This window comes from Ambystoma mexicanum, chromosome 7p (genome assembly GCF_040938575.1).
Source record: "Ambystoma mexicanum isolate Mex_15411 chromosome 7p, UKY_AmexF1_1, whole genome shotgun sequence".
Lineage (NCBI taxonomy): Eukaryota > Metazoa > Chordata > Amphibia > Caudata > Ambystomatidae > Ambystoma > Ambystoma mexicanum.
In genome coordinates this window covers 988,882,311-988,901,045 of record NC_090939.1, presented here as the reverse complement: position 1 = coordinate 988,901,045, position 18,735 = coordinate 988,882,311, and positions in this window count along the sequence as shown.

Below are 18,735 nucleotides of genomic sequence, written 5' to 3'. Positions count from 1 at the left end.
ATCACATCTCATGCTATCGGAAGGGTCTTAGGTTTGGTATAAGCATTGAGATATCACATCTCTGCTATCGGAAGGGTCTCAGGATTGGAATGGGAAGGATTTGGATATCACATCTCATGTTATTGGACCGGTCTCAGGTTTGGTATTAGAAGCATTGAGATATCAAGTCTCATGGTATAGGACGGGAGTTTGATATCACATCTCATGCCATGGTATGGGTCTCAGGTTTTGTAGAAGCATTGGGATATCACATCTCATGCTATCGGAAGGGTATCAGGATTGGATTTGGAAGGAGTTGGATATCCCATCTCATGCTATAGGAAGGGTCTCAGGTTGGAATAGAAGGAGTTGGATATCACATCTCATGTTATAGGAATGGTCTCAGGATTGGAATGGGGAGGACTTGGATATCACATCTCATGCTGTAGGAAGGGTCTCAGGTTTGGAAAAGGAAGGAGTTGGATATCACATTTCATGTTAGAGGTAGGATCTCAGGTTTGGTATTAGAGGCATTGAGATATCACATCTCATGCTATCAGAAGGGTATCAGGATTGGAATGGGAAGGAGTTGGATATCACATCTCATGCTAAAGGGAGGGTCTCAGGTTTGGAATGGGAAGGATTTGGATATCACATCTCATGTTATAGGAAGGACCTTAGGTTTGGTATTAGAAGCATTGAGATATCACATCTCATGCTATAGGAAGGGTCTCGGGATTGGAATGGGAAGGAGTTGGATATCACATCTCATGTTATAGGAAGGATCTCAGGTTTGGTATTAGAAGCATTGAGATATCACATCTCATGCTATAGGAAGGGTCTCAGGATTGGAATGGGAAGGAGTTGGATATCACATCTCATGCTATGGGAAGGGTCTCAGGTTTGGTATAAGCATTGAAATATCACATCTCTGCTATCGGAAGGGTCTCAGGATTGGAATGGGAGGAGCTGGATATCACATCTCATGCTAAAGGAAGGGTCTCAGGTTTGGAAGGGGAAGGATTTGGATATCACATCTCATGTTATAGGACGGGTCTCAGGTTTGGTATTAGAAGCATTGTGATATCACATCTCATGCTATAGGATGTGTCTCAGGATTGGAATGGGAAGGAGTTGGATATCACATCTCATGCTATAGGAAGGGTTTCAGGTTTGGTAGAAGCATTGAGATATCACATCTCATGCTATAGGAAGAGTCTCAGGTTTGGGAAGGGAAGGATTTGGATTTCACATCTCATGTTATAGGATGGTTCTCATGTTTGGTTTTTGAAGCATTGAGATATCACATCTCATGCTATCGGAAGGGTCTCAGGTTTGGAATGGGAAGGAGTTGGATATCACATCTCATGTTATAGGAAGGGTCTCAGGTTTGGAATGGGAAGGAGTTGGATATGACATCTCTTGTTATAGGGAGGGTCTCAGGATTTGAATGGTAAGGAGTTGGATATCACATCTCATGCTATAGGAAGGGTCTCAGGTTGGAATGGGAAGGAGTTAGATATCACATCTCATGTTATATACAGGAAGGGTCTCAGGATTGGAATGGGAAGGATTTGGATATCACATCTCTTGCTATAGGAAGGGTCTCAGGTTTTTTATTAAAAACATTGAGATATCACATCTCATGCTATAGGAAGTGTTTTAGGATTGGAATGGGAAGTATTTGGATATCACATCTCATGCTAAAGGAAGGGTCTCAGGTTTGGAAGGGGAAGGATTTGGATATCACATCTCATCCAATAGGAAGGGTCTCAGGTTTGGAATGGGAAGGAATTGGATATCACATCTCATGTTATAGGAAGGGTCTCAGGTTTTTTATTAGAAACATTGAGATATCACATCTCATGTTATAGGACGGTTCCCAGGTTTGGTATTAGAAGCATTCAGATATCACATCTCATGGTATAGGAAGGGTCTCAGGGTTGGAATGGGAAGGAGTTGGATATCACATATTATCCAATAGGAAGGGTCTCAGGTTTGGAATGGGAAGGAATTGGATATCACATCTCATGTTATAGGAAGGATCTCAGGTTTGGTATTAGAAGCATTGAGATATCACATCTCATGCTATAGGAAGGGTCTCAGGATTGGAATGTGAAGGATTTGGATATCACATCTAATGCTAAAGGAAGGGTCTCAGGTTTGGTAGAAGCATTGAGATATCACATCTCATGCTATAGGAAGGGTCTCAGGATTTGAATGGCAAGGAGTTGGATATCACATCTCATGTTATAGGAAGGATCTCAGGTTTGGTATTAGAAGCATTGAGATATCACATCTCATGCTATAGGAAGGGTCTCAGGATTGGAATGTGAAGGATTTGGATATCACATCTAATGCTAAAGGAAGGGTCTCAGGTTTGGTAGAAGCATTGAGATATCACATCTCATGCTATAGGAAGGGTCTCAGGATTTGAATGGCAAGGAGTTGGATATCACATCTCATGCCATAGGAAGGGACACAGGTTTGGTATAAGCATTGAGATATCACATCTCTGCTATCGGAAGGTTCTCAGGATTGGATTGGGAAGGAGTTGGATATCCCTTCTCATGCTATAGGAAGTGTCTCAGGTTGGAATGGGAAGGAGTTGAATATCACATCTCATGTTATAGGAAGGGTCTCAGGATTGGAATGGGAAGGATTTGGATATCACATCTCCTGCTATAGGAAGGGTCTCAGGATTGGAATGGGAAGGATTTGGATATCACATCTCATGTCATAGGAAGGATCTCAGGTTTGGTATTAGAAGCATTGATATATCACACCTCATGCTATAGGAATGGTCTCAGGATTGGAAGGGGACGGATTTGGGTATCACATCTCATGTTATAGGACCGGTCTCAGGTTTGGTATTTGAAGCATTGAGATATCAAGTCTCATGGTATAGGACGGGTCTCGGAATTGGAATGAGAAGGAGTTGGATATCACATCTCAAGCTATAGGGAGGGTCTCATGATTGGAATGGGAAGGAGTTGGATATCACATCTCATGTTATAGGAAGGGTCTCAGGATTGGAATGGGAAGGACTTGGATATCACATCTCATTCTATAGGAAGGCTCTCAGGGTTGGAAGGGGAAGGAGTTGGATATCACATTTCATGTTAGAGGTAGGATCTCAGGTTTGGTTTTAGAGGCATTGAGATATCACATCTCATGCCATCAGAAGGGTCTCAGGATTGGAATGGGAAGGAGTTGGATATCAAATCTCATGCTAAAGGGATGGTCTAAGGTTTGGAAGGGGAGGGATTTGGACATCATATCTCATGTTATTGGAAGGATCTCAGGTTTGGTATTAGAAGCATTGAGATATCACATCTCAGGCTATCGGAAGGGTCTTAGGTTTTGTATAAGCATTGAGATATCACATCTCTGCTATCGGAAGGGTCTCAGGATTGGAATGGGAAGGATTTGGATATCACATCTCATGTTATTGGACAGTCTCAGGTTTGGTATTAGAAGCATTGAGATATCAAGTCTCATGGTATAGGACGGGAGTTTGATATCACATCTCATGCCAGGGTATGGGTCTCAGGTTTTGTAGAAGCATTGGGATATCACATCTCATGCTATCGGAAGGGTATCAGGATTGGATTTGGAAGGAGTTGGATATCCCATCTCATGCTATAGGAAGGGTCTCAGGTTGGAATAGAAGGAGTTGGATATCACATCTCATGTTATAGGAAGGGTCTCTGGATTGGAATGGGAAGGACTTGGATATCACATCTCATGCTGTAGGAAGGGTCTCAGGTTTGGAAAAGGAAGGAGTTGGATATCACATTTCATGTTAGAGGTAGGATCTCAGGTTTGGTATTAGAGGCATTGAGATATCACATCTCATGCTATCAGAAGGGTATCAGGATTGGAATGGGAAGGAGTTGGATATCACATCTCATGCTAAAGGGAGGGTCTCAGGTTTGGAATGGGAAGGATTTGGATATCACATCTCATGTTATAGGAAGGACCTTAGGTTTGGTATTAGAATCATTGAGATATCACATCTCATGCTATAGGAAGGGTCTCGGGATTGGAATGGGAAGGAGTTGGATATCACATCTCATGTTATAGGAAGGATCTCAGGTTTGGTATTAGAAGCATTGAGATATCACATCTCATGCTATAGGAAGGGTCTCAGGATTGGAATGGGAAGGAGTTGGATATCACATCTCATGCTATGGGAAGGGTCTCAGGTTTGGTATAAGCATTGAAATATCACATCTCTGCTATCGGAAGGGTCTCAGGATTGGAATGGGAGGAGCTGGATATCACATCTCATGCTAAAGGAAGGGTCTCAGGTTTGGAAGGGGAAGGATTTGGATATCACATCTCATGTTATAGGACGGGTCTCAGGTTTGGTATTAGAAGCATTGTGATATCACATCTCATGCTATAGGATGCGTCTCAGGATTGGAATGGGAAGGAGTTGGATATCACATCTCATGCTATAGGAAGGGTTTCAGGTTTGGTAGAAGCATTGAGATATCACATCTCATGCTATAGGAAGAGTCTCAGGTTTGGGAAGGGAAGGATTTGGATTTCACATCTCATTTTATTGGACGGTCTCAGGTTTGGTATTAGAAGCATTGAGATATCAAGTCTCATGGTATAGGACGGGAGTTTGATATCACATCTCATGCCAGGGTATGGGTCTCAGGTTTTGTAGAAGCATTGGGATATCACATCTCATGCTATCGGAAGGGTATCAGGATTGGATTTGGAAGGAGTTGGATATCCCATCTCATGCTATAGGAAGGGTCTCAGGTTGGAATAGAAGGAGTTGGATATCACATCTCATGTTATAGGAAGGGTCTCAGGATTGGAATGGGAAGGACTTGGATATCACATCTCATGCTGTAGGAAGGGTCTCAGGTTTGGAAAAGGAAGGAGTTGGATATCACATTTCATGTTAGATGTAGGATCTCAGGTTTGGTATTAGAGGCATTGAGATATCACATCTCATGCTATCAGAAGGGTATCAGGATTGGAATGGGAAGGAGCTGGATATCACATCTCATGCTAAAGGGAGGGTCTCAGGTTTGGAATGGGAAGGATTTGGATATCACATCTCATGTTATAGGAAGGACCTTAGGTTTGGTATTAGAAGCATTGAGATATCACATCTCATGCTATAGGAAGGGTCTCGGGATTGGAATGGGAAGGAGTTGGATATCACATCTCATGTTATAGGAAGGATCTCAGGTTTGGTATTAGAAGCATTGAGATATCACATCTCATGCTATAGGAAGGGTCTCAGGATTGGAATGGGAAGGAGTTGGATATCACATCTCATGCTATGGGAAGGGTCTCAGGTTTGGTATAAGCATTGAAATATCACATCTCTGCTATCGGAAGGGTCTCAGGATTGGAATGGGAGGAGCTGGATATCACATCTCATGCTAAAGGAAGGGTCTCAGGTTTGGAAGGGGAAGGATTTGGATATCACATCTCATGTTATAGGACGGGTCTCAGGTTTGGTATTAGAAGCATTGTGATATCACATCTCATGCTATAGGATGCGTCTCAGGATTGGAATGGGAAGGAGTTGGATATCACATCTCATGCTATAGGAAGGGTTTCAGGTTTGGTAGAAGCATTGAGATATCACATCTCATGCTATAGGAAGAGTCTCAGGTTTGGGAAGGGAAGGATTTGGATTTCACATCTCTTGTTATAGGATGGTTCTCATGTTTGGTTTTTGAAGCATTGAGATATCACATCTCATGCTATCGGAAGGGTCTCAGGTTTGGAATGGGAAGGAGTTGGATATCACATCTCATGTTATAGGAAGGGTCTCAGGTTTGGAATGGGAAGGAGTTGGATATGACATCTCTTGTTATAGGGAGGGTCTCAGGATTTGAATGGTAAGGAGTTGGATATCACATCTCATGCTATAGGAAGGGTCTCAGGTTGGAATGGGAAGGAGTTGGATATCACATTTCATGTTATATACAGGAAGGGTCTCAGGATTGGAATGGGAAGGATTTGGATATCACATCTCTTGCTATAGGAAGGGTCTCAGGTTTTTTATTAGAAACATTGAGATATCACATCTCATGCTATAGGAAGTGTTTTAGGATTGGAATGGGAAGTATTTGGATATCACATCTCATGCTAAAGGAAGGGTCTCAGGTTTGGAAGGGGAAGGATTTGGATATCACATCTCATCCAATAGGAAGGGTCTCAGGTTTGGAATGGGAAGGAATTGGATATCACATCTCATGTTTTAGGAAGGGTCTCAGGTTTTTTATTAGAAACATTGAGATATCACATCTCATGTTATAGGACGGTTCCCAGGTTTGGTATTAGAAGCATTGAGATATCACATCTCATGCTATCGGAAGTATCTCAGGTTTGGTATTAGAGGCATTGAGATATCACATCTCATGCTATCATAAGGGTCTCAGGATTGGAATGGGAAGGAGTTGGATATCACATCTCATGTTATAGGAAGGATCTCAGGTTTGGTATTAGAAGCATTGAGACATCACATCTCATGCTATAGGAAGGGTCTCAGGATTGGAATGGGAAGGAGTTGGAAATCACATCTCATGATATAGGAAGGGTCTCAGATTTGGTATAAGCATTGAGATATCACATCTCATGCTATAGGAAGGGTCTCAGGATTTGAATGGCAAGGAGTTGGATATCACATCTCTGCTATCGGAAGGTTCTCAGGATTGGATTGGGAAGGAGTTGGATAACCCTTCTCATGTTATAGGAAGGGTCTCAGGATTGGAATGGGAAGGATTTGGATATCACATCTCTTGCTATAGGAAGGGTCTCAGGATTGGAATGGGAAGGATTTGGATATCACATCTCATGTCATAGGAAGGATCTCAGGTTTGGTATTAGAAGCATTGATATATCACATCTCATGCTATAGGAATGGTCTCAGGATTGGAATGGGTAGGAGTTGGATATTACATTCTTGCTATAGGAAGGGTCTCATGTTTGGAATGGGAAGGAGTTGGATATCACATATGCTATAGGAAGTGTCTCAGGTTTGGAACGGGAAGGAGTTGGATATCACATCTCATGTTATAGGAAGGGTCTCAGGTTTGGTATAAGCATTGAGATATCACATCTCTGCTATCAGGAGTGGCTCAGGATTGGAATGGGAAGGAGTTGGATATCCCATCTCATGTTAAAGGACAGGTCTCTGGTTTGGTATTAGAATCATTGAGATATCACATCGCATGCTGTAGGAAGGGTCTCAGGATTGGAATGGGAAGGATTTGGATATCACATCTCATGCTATAGGAAGGGTCTCAGGTTTGGTATAAGCATGGAGATATCACTTCTCATGCTATAGGAAGGGTCTCAGGATTGGAATGGCAAGGTGTTGGATATCACATCTCATGCTATAGGAAGGGTCTCAGATTTGGTATAAGCATTGAGATATCACATCTCATGCTATAGGAAGGGTCTCAGGATTGGAATGGGAAGGAGTTGTATATGACATCTCAGGCCTTAGGAAGGGTCTCAGGTTTGGTATAAGCACTGAGATATCACATCTTTGCTATCGGAAGGGTCTCAGGATTGGAATGGGAAGGAGTTGGATATCCCATCTCATGTTATAGGAAGGGTCTCAGGTTTGGTATTAGAAGCATTGAGATATCACATCTCATGCTATAGGAAGGGTCTCAGGATTGGAATGGGAAGGACTTGGATGTCACATCTCATGCTATAGGGAGGGTCTCAAGTTTGATATTAGAAGCATTGAGATAACAAATCTCATGATATCGGAAGGGTCTCAGGATTGGAATGGGAAGGATTTGGATATCACATCTCATGTTATAGGACGGGTCTCAGGTTTGGAATGGGAAGGAGTTTGATATCACATCTCATGCCATAGTATGGGTCTCAGGTTTGGTAGAAGCATTGGGATATCACATCTCATGCTATCGGAAGGGTATCATGTTAGAATGGGAAGGAGTTGGATATCACATTTCATGTTATAGGAAGGGTCTCAGGATTGGAATGGGAAGGACTTGGATATCATATCTCATGCTATAGGAAGGCTCTCAGGTTTGGAAGGGGAAGGAGTTGGATATCACATTTCATGTTATAGGAAGGATCTCAGGTTTGGTATAAGCATTGAGATATCACATCTCATGCTATAGGAAGGGTCTCAGGAATGGAATGGGAAGAAATTGGATATCACATCTCATGCTATAGGAAGGGTCTCAGGATTGGAATGGGAAGGAGTTGGATATCACATCTCATGTTATAGGAAGGATCTCAGGTTTGGTATTAGAAGCATTGAGTCATCACATCTCATGCTATAGGAAGGGTCTCAGGATTGGAATGGGAAGGAGTTGGATATCACATCTCATGCTATAGGAAGGGTCTCAAGTTTGGTATAAGCATTGAGATATCACATCTCATGCTATAGGAAGGGTCTCAGGATTGGAATGGGAAGGATTTGGATATCACATCTTATGCTATAGGAAGGGTCTCAGGTTTGGTATAAGCATTGAGATATCACATCTCATGCTATAGGAAGGGTCTCAGGATTGGAATGGGAAGAAGTTGGATATCACATCTCATGCTATAGGAAGGGTCTCAGGTTTGGTATAAGCATTGAGATATCACATCTCATGCTATAGGAAGGGTCTCAGGGTTGGAATGGGAAGGAGTTGTATATGACATCTCATGCTATAGGAAGGGTCTCAGGTTTGGAAGGGGAAGGATTTGGATATCATATCTCATGTCATAGGACCGGTCCCAGGTCTGGTATTAGAAGCATTGAGATATCACATCTCATGCTATAGGAGGAGTCTCAGGATTGGAATGGGAAGGAGTTGGATATCACGTCTCATGTTATAGGAAGGGTCTCAGGATTGGAATGGGAAGGAGTTGAATATCACATCTCATGCTAAAGGAAGGGTATCAGGTTTGATAGAAGCATTGAGATATCACATCTCATGCTATAGGAAGGAACTCAGGATTGGAATGGGAAGGAGTTGGATATCACATCTAATGCCATAGGAAGGGTCATCAGGTTTGGTATAAGCATTGAGATATCACATCTCTGCTATCGGAAGGGTCTCAGGATACGAATGGGAAGGACTTAGAATTCACATCTCATACTATAGGGAGGGTCTCGGTTTGATATTAGAAGCATTGAGCTATCACATCTCATGCTATCGGAAGGGTCTCAGGTTTGGAATGGGAAGGAGTTGGATATCACATCTCTGCTATCTGAAGGGTCTCAGGGTTGGAATGGGAAGGAGTTGGATATCCCATCTCGTTATAGGAAGGGTCTCAGGTTTGGTATTAGAAGCAATGAGATATCACATCTCATGCTATAGGAAGGGTCTAAGGTTTGGAAGGGGACGGATTTGGGTATCACATCTCATGTTATAGGACCGGTCTCAGGTTTGGTATTTGAAGCATTGAGATATCAAGTCTCATGGTATAGGACGGGTCTCAGAATTGGAATGAGAAGGAGTTGGATATCACATCTCAAGCTATAGGGAGGGTCTCATGATTGGAATGGGAAGGAGTTGGATATCACATCTCATGTTATAGGAAGGGTCTCAGGATTGGAATGGGAAGGACTTGGATATCACATCTCATTCTATAGGAAGGCTCTCAGGGTTGGAAGGGGAAGGAGTTGGATATCACATTTCATGTTAGAGGTAGGATCTCAGGTTTGGTTTTAGAGGCATTGAGATATCACATCTCATGCCATCAGAAGGGTCTCAGGATTGGAATGGGAAGGAGTTGGATATCAAATCTCATGCTAAAGGGATGGTCTAAGGTTTGGAAGGGGAGGGATTTGGACATCATATCTCATGTTATTGGAAGGATCTCAGGTTTGGTATTAGAAGCATTGAGATATCACATCTCATGCTATCGGAAGGGTCTTAGGTTTGGTATAAGCATTGAGATATCACATCTCTGCTATCGGAAGGGTCTCAGGATTGGAATGGGAAGGATTTGGATATCACATCTCATGTTATTGGACCGGTCTCAGGTTTGGTATTAGAAGCATTGAGATATCAAGTCTCATGGTATAGGACGGGAGTTTGATATCACATCTCATGCCATGGTATGGGTCTCAGGTTTTGTAGACGCATTGGGATATCACATCTCATGCTATCGGAAGGGTATCAGGATTGGATTTGGAAGGAGTTGGATATCCCATCTCATGCTATAGGAAGGGTCTCAGGTTGGAATAGAAGGAGTTGGATATCACATCTCATGTTATAGGAAGGGTCTCAGGATTGGAATGGGAAGGACTTGGATATCACATCTCATGCTGTAGGAAGGGTCTCAGGTTTGGAAAAGGAAGGAGTTGGATATCACATTTCATGTTAGAGGTAGGATCTCAGGTTTGGTATTAGAGGCATTGAGATATCACATCTCATGCTATCAGAAGGGTATCAGGATTGGAATGGGAAGGAGTTGGATATCACATCTCATGCTATGGGAAGGGTCTCAGGTTTGGTATAAGCATTGAAATATCACATCTCTGCTATCGGAAGGGTCTCAGGATTGGAATGGGAGGAGCTGGATATCACATCTCATGCTAAAGGAAGGGTCTCAGGTTTGGAAGGGGAAGGATTTGGATATCACATCTCATGTTATAGGACGGGTCTCAGGTTTGGTATTAGAAGCATTGTGATATCACATCTCATGCTATAGGATGTGTCTCAGGATTGGAATGGGAAGGAGTTGGATATCACATCTCATGCTATAGGAAGGGTTTCAGGTTTGGTAGAAGCATTGAGATATCACATCTCATGCTATAGGAAGAGTTTCAGGTTTGGGAAGGGAAGGATTTGGATTTCACATCTCATGTTATAGGATGGTTCTCATGTTTGGTTTTTGAAGCATTGAGATATCACATCTCATGCTATCGGAAGGGTCTCAGGTTTGGAATGGGAAGGAGTTGGATATCACATCTCATGTTATAGGAAGGGTCTCAGGTTTGGAATGGGAAGGAGTTGGATATGACATCTCTTCTTATAGGGAGGGTCTCAGGATTTGAATGGTAAGGAGTTGGATATCACATCTCATGCTATAGGAAGGGTCTCAGGTTGGAATGGGAAGGAGTTGGATATCACATCTCATGTTATATACAGGAAGGGTCTCAGGATTGGAATGGGAAGGATTTGGATATCACATCTCTTGCTATAGGAAGGGTCTCAGGTTTTTTATTAGAAACATTGAGATATCACATCTCATGCTATAGGAAGTGTTTTAGGATTGGAATGGGAAGTATTTGGATATCACATCTCATGCTAAAGGAAGGGTCTCAGGTTTGGAAGGGGAAGGATTTGGATATCACATCTCATCCAATAGGAAGGGTCTCAGGTTTGGAATGGGAAGGAATTGGATATCACATCTCATGTTATAGGAAGGGTCTCAGGTTTTTTATTAGAAACATTGAGATATCACATCTCATGTTATAGGACGGTTCCCAGGTTTGGTATTAGAAGCATTGAGATATCACATCTCATGGTATAGGAAGGGTCTCAGGGTTGGAATGGGAAGGAGTTGGATATCACATCTCATCCAATAGGAAGGGTCTCAGGTTTGGAATGGGAAGGAATTGGATATCACATCTCATGTTATAGGAAGGATCTCAGGTTTGGTATTAGAAGCATTGAGATATCACATCTCATGCTATAGGAAGGGTCTCAGGATTGGAATGTGAAGGATTTGGATATCACATCTCATGCTAAAGGAAGGGTCTCAGGTTTGGTAGAAGCATTGAGATATCACATCTCATGCTATAGGAAGGGTCTCAGGTTTAGAAAGGGAATGATTTGGATTTCACATCTCATGTTATAGGATGGTTCTCATGTTTGGTTTTAGAAGCATTTAGATATCACATCTCATGCTATCGGAAGGGTCTCAGGTTTGGTATTAGAAGCATTGAGATATCACATCTCATGCTATCGGAAGGATCTCAGGTTTGGTATTAGAAGCATTGAGATATCACATCTCATGCTATCGGAAGGATCTCAGGTTTGGTATTAGAAGCATTGAGATATTACATCTCATGCTATAGGAAGGGTCTCATGATTGGAATTGGAAGGAGTTGGATATCACATCTCATGTTATAGGAAGGGACTCAGGTTTGGTATTAGAAGCACTGAGATATCAGATATCATCCTTTAGAAAGGGACTCAAGTTTGGTATTTGAAGGAGTGAGATAATAAATCTCATCCTATCGGAAGTTTCTCAGGATTGGAATGGGAAGGAGTTGAATATCACATCTCATGCTATAGGAAGGATCTCAGGTTTGGTAGAAGCATTGAGATATCACATCTCATGCTATAGAAAGGGTCTCAGGATTGGAATGGGAAGGAGTTGGATATCATATCTCATCCTATAGGAAGGGTCTCAGGTTTGGAATGGGAAGCATTTGGATATCACATCTCTTGCAATAGGAATGATCCCAGGTTTGGTATTAAGAGCATTGAGATATCACATCTCATGCTATAGGAAGGGTCTCAGGATTGGAATGGGAAGGAGTTGGATATCACATCTCATGCTATAGGAAGGGTCTCAGGTTTGGTAGAAGCATTGAGATATCTCATCTCATGCTATAGGAAGGGCCTCGTGATTGGAATGGGAAGGAGTTGGACATCACAACTCAGGCTATCGGAAGGGTCTCAGGATTGGAATGGGAAGGAGTTGGATATCACATCTCATGCTATAGGGAGGGTCTCAGGTTTGGTATTATTAGCATTGAGATATCACTTCTCATGCTATAGGAAGGGTCTCAGGATTGGATGGGAATAAGATGGATATCACATTTCATGCTATAGGAAGGGTCTCAGATTTGGTAGAAGCATTGGGATATCACACCTCATGCTATCGGAAGGGTATCAGGATTGGATTTGGAAGGAGTTGGATATCCCATCTCATGCTATAGGAAGGGTCTCAGGTTGGAATGGGAAGGAGTTGGATATCACATCTCAAGCTATAGGAAGGGTCTCAGGTTTGGTATTAGAAGCATTGAGATATCAAGTCTCATGGCATAGGAAGGGTCTCAGAATTGGAATGGGAAGGAGTTGGATATCACATATGCTATAGGAAGGGCCTCAGGTTTGGAACGGGAAGGAGTTGGATATCACATCTCATGCTTTAAGAAGGGTCTCAGTTTTGGTATTAGAGGCATTGAGATATCACATCTCATGCTATAGGAAGGGTCTCAGGTTTGGTATTACAAGCATTGTGATATTACATCTCATGCTATAGGAAGGGTCTCAGGATTGGATTGGGAAGGAGTCGGATATCACAGCTTATGCTATAGGAAGGGTCTCAGGTTTGGAATGGGAAGGATTTGTATATCACATCTCTTGCTATAGGAAGGGCCTCAAGTTTGGTATGAAAAACATTGAGATATCACATCTCATGTTATAGGAAGGGTCTCAGGTTTGGTAGAAGCATTGAGATATCACATCTCATGCAATAGGAAAGGTCTCAGGATTGGAATGAGAAGGAGTTGGATATTACATTCTTGCTATAGGATGGGTCTCAGGTTTGGAATGGGAAGGAGTTGGATATCACATATGCTATAGGAAGGGCCTCAGGTTTGGAACGGGAAGGAGTTGGATATCACATCTCATGCTTTAAGAAGGGTCTCAGTTTTGGTATTACAAGCATTGTGATATTACATCTCATGCTATAGGAAGGGTCTCATGATTGGAATGGGAAGGAGTTGGATATCACATCTCATGTTATAGGAAGGGACTCAGGTTTGGTATTAGAAGCACTGAGATATCAGATATCATCCTTTAGAAAGGGACTCAAGTTTGGTATTTGAAGGAGTGAGATAATAAATCTCATCCTATCGGAAGTTTCTCAGGATTGGAATGGGAAGGAGTTGAATATCACATCTCATGCTATAGGAAGGATCTCAGGTTTGGTAGAAGCATTGAGATATCACATCTCATGCTATAGGAAGGGTCTCAGGATTGGAATGGGAAGGAGTTGGATATCATCTCATGCTATAGGAAGGGTCTCAGGATTGAAATGGGAAGGAGTTGGATATCATATCTCATCCTATAGGAAGGGTCTCAGGTTTGGAATGGGAAGCATTTGGATATCACATCTCTTGCAATAGGAATGATCCCAGGTTTGGTATTAAGAGCATTGAGATATCACATCTCATGCTATAGGAAGGGTCTCAGGATTGGAATGGGAAGGAGTTGGATATCACATCTCATGCTATAGGAAGGGTCTCAGGTTTGGTAGAAGCATTGAGATATCTCATCTCATGCTATAGGAAGGGCCTCGTGATTGGAATGGGAAGGAGTTGGATATCACATCTCAGGCTATCGGAAGGGTCTCAGGATTGGAATGGGAAGGAGTTGGATATCACATCTCATGCTATAGGGAGGGTCTCAGGTTTGGTATTATTAGCATTGAGATATCACTTCTCATGCTATAGGAAGGGTCTCAGGATTGGATGGGAATAAGATGGATATCACATTTCATGCTATAGGAAGGGTCTCAGATTTGGTAAAAGCATTGAGATATCACATCTCATGCTATAGGAAGGGCCTCATGATTGGAATGGGAAGGGGTTGGATATCACATCTCATGCTATCGGAAAGGTCTCAGGTTTGGTAGAAGCATTGGGATATCACATCTCATGCTATAGGAATGGTCTCAGGATTGGAATGGGAAGGAGTTGGATATCACATCTCATGTTATAGGAAGGGTCTCAGGATTGGAATGGGAAGGACTTGGACATCACATCTGATGTTATAGGAAGGGTCTCAGGTTTGTTATTAGAAGCATTGAGATATAACATCTCTTGGTATAAGACGGGTCTCAGGATTGGAATGGGAAGGAGTTGGATATCACATCTCATGCCTTAGGAAGGGTCTCAGGTTTGTAACTGGAAGTAGTTGGATATCACATCTCATGCTACAGGGAGGGTCTCAGGTTTGGAAGGTGATTTGGAAAGCACATATGTTATAGGAAGGATCTCAGGTTTGGTATTAGAAGCATTGAGATATCACATCTCATGCTATCGGATGGGTCTCAGGATTGGAATGGGAAGGAGTTGGATATCACATCTCATGCTATAGGAAGGGTCTCAGGTTTGGAACTGGAAGGAGTTGGATATCACATCTCATGTTATAGGAAGCGTCTCAGGTTTGGTATAAGCATTGAGATATCATATCTCTGCTATTGGAAGTGTCTCAGGATTGGAATGGGAAGGAGTTGGATATCACATCTCATGCTATAGGTAGGCTCTCAGGTTTGGAAAGGGAAGGAGTTGGATATCACATTTCATGTTAGAGGAAGGATCTCAGGTTTGGTATTAGAGGCATTGAGATATCACATCTCATGCTATAGGAAGGGTCTCAGGATTGGAATGGGAAGGAGTTTGATATCACATCTCATGCCATAGTATGGGTCTCAGGTTTGGTAGAAGCATTGGGATATCACATCTCATGCTATCGGAAGGGTATCAGGATTGGATTTGGAAGGAGTTGGATATCCCATCTCATGCTATCGGAAGGGTCTCAGGTTGGAATGGGAAGGAGTTGGATATCACATCTCAAGCTATAGGAAGGGTCTCAGGATTGGAATGGGAAGGAGATTGATATCACATCTCATGCCATAGTATGGGTCTCAGGTTTGGAAAGGGAAGGAGTTGGATATCACAGCATTGTGATATTACATCTCATGCTATAGGGAGGGTCTCAGGATTGGATTGGGAAGGAGTCGGATATCACAGCTCACGCTATAGGAAGGGTCTCAGGTTTGAATGGGAAGGATTTGTATATCACATCTCTTGCTATAGAAAGGACCTCAGGTTTGGTATGAGAAACATTGAGATATCACATCTCATGGTATAGGAAGAATCTCAGGATTGGAATAGGAAGGAGTTGGATATCACATCTCATGCTATAGGAAGGGTATCAGGTTTGGTAGAAGCATTGAGATATCACATCTCATGCTATAGGAAGGGTCTCAGGATTGGTATGGGAAGGAGAAGTATATGACATCTCATGCCATAGGAAGGGTCTCAGGTTTGGTATAAGCATTGAGATATCACATCTCTGCTATCGGAAGGGTCTCGGGATTGGAATGGGAAGGAGTTGGATATCCCATCTCATGCTATAGGAAGGGTCTCAGGTTTGGTATTAGAAGCATTGAGATGTCACGTCTCATGCTATAGGAAGGGTCTCAGGATTGGAATAGGAAGGAGTTCGATATCACATCTCATGCTATATGAAGGGACTCAGGTGTGGTATTACAAGCATTGTGATATTACTTCTCATGCTATAGGAAGGGTCTCAGGATTGGATTGGGAAGGAGTCGGATATTCCATCTCATGCTATAGGAAGGGTCTCAGGTTTGGAATGGGAAGGAGTTGGATACACATCTCATGTTATAGGAAGGATCTCAGGTTTGGTATTAGAAGCATTGAGATATCACATATCATGCTATAGGAAGGGTCTCAGGATTGGAATGGGAAGGAGTTGGATATCACATCTCATGCTAAAGGAAAGGTCTCAGGTTTGGAAGGGGAAGGATTTGGATCTCACATATGTTTTAGGACGGGTCTCAGGTTTGGTATTAGAAGCATTGAGATATCACATCTCATGGTATAGGAAGGGTCTCGGGATTGGAATGGGAAGGAGTTGGATAGCACATCTCAAGCTATCTCAGGATTGGAATGGGAAGGAGTTTGATATCACATCTCAAGTTATAGGAAGGGTCTCAGGTTTAGAAAGGGAATGATTTGGATTTCACATCTCATGTTATAGGATGGTTCTCATGTTTGGTTTTAGAAGCATTGAGATATCACATCTCATGCTATCGGAAGGGTCTCAGTTTTGGTATTAGAAGCATTGAGATATCACATCTCATGCTATCGGAAGGATCTCAGGTTTGGTATTAGAAGCATTGAGATATCACATCTCATGCTATCGGAAGGATCTCAGGTTTGGTATTAGAAGCATTGAGATATCACATCTCATGCTATCAGAAGGGTCTCAGGATTGGAATGGGAAGGAGTTTGATATCACATCTCATGCCATAGTATGGGTCTCAGGTTTGGTAGAAGCATTGGGATATCACATCTCATGCTATCGGAAGGGTATCAGGATTGGATTTGGAAGGAGTTGGATATCCCATCTCATGCTATAGGAAGGGTCTCAGGTTGGAATGGGAAGGAGTTGGATATCACATCTCAAGCTATAGGAAGGGTCTCAGGATTGGAATGGGAAGGAGATTGATATCACATCTCATGCCATAGTATGGGTCTCAGGTTTGGAAAGGGAAGGAGTTGGATATCACAGCATTGTGATATTACATCTCATGCTATAGGGAGGGTCTCAGGATTGGATTGGGAAGGAGTCGGATATCACAGCTCACGCTATAGGAAGGGTCTCAGGTTTGGAATGGGAAGGATTTGTATATCACATCTCTTGCTATAGAAAGGACCTCAGGTTTGGTATGAGAAACATTGAGATATCACATCTCATGGTATAGGAAGAATCTCAGGATTGGAATAGGAAGGAGTTGGATATCACATCTCATGCTATAGGAAGGGTATCAGGTTTGGTAGAAGCATTGAGATATCACATCTCATGCTATAGGAAGGGTCTCAGGATTGGAATGGGAAGGAGAAGTATATGACATCTCATGCCATAGGAAGGGTCTCAGGTTTGGTATAAGCATTGAGATATCACATCTCTGCTATCGAAAGGGTCTCGGGATTGGAATGGGAAGGAGTTGGATATCCCATCTCATGCTATAGGAAGGGTCTCAGGTTTGGTATTAGAAGCATTGAGATGTCACGTCTCATGCTATAGGAAGGGTCTCAGGATTGGAATAGGAAGGAGTTGGATATCACATCTCATGCTATATGAAGGGACTCAGGTGTGGTATTACAAGCATTGTGATATTACATCTCATGCTATAGGAAGGGTCTCAGGATTGGATTGGGAAGGAGTCGGATATTCCATCTCATGCTATAGGAAGGGTCTCAGGTTTGGAATGGGAAGGAGTTGGATACACATCTCATGTTATAGGAAGGATCTCAGGTTTGGTATTAGAAGCATTGAGATATCACATATCATGCTATAGGAAGGGTCTCAGGATTGGAATGGGAAGGAGTTGGATATCACATCTCATGCTAAAGGAAAGGTCTCAGGTTTGGAAGGGGAAGGATTTGGATCTCACATATGTTTTAGGACGGGTCTCAGGTTTGGTATTAGAAGCATTGAGATATCACATCTCATGGTATAGGAAGGGTCTCGGGATTGGAATGGGAAGGAGTTGGATAGCACATCTCAAGCTATCTCAGGATTGGAATGGGAAGGAGTTTGATATCACATCTCAAGTTATAGGAAGGGTCTCAGGTTTAGAAAGGGAATGATTTGGATTTCACATCTCATGTTATAGGATGGTTCTCATGTTTGGTTTTAGAAGCATTGAGATATCACATCTCATGCTATCGGAAGGGTCTCAGTTTTGGTATTAGAAGCATTGAGATATCACATCTCATGCTATCGGAAGGATCTCAGGTTTGGTATTAGAAGCATTGAGATATCACATCTCATGCTATCGGAAGGATCTCAGGTTTGGTATTAGAAGCATTGAGATATCACATCTCATGCTATCAGAAGGGTCTCAGGATTGGAATGGGAAGGAGTTTGATATCACATCTCATGCCATAGTATGGGTCTCAGGTTTGGTAGAAGCATTGGGATATCACATCTCATGCTATCGGAAGGGTATCAGGAT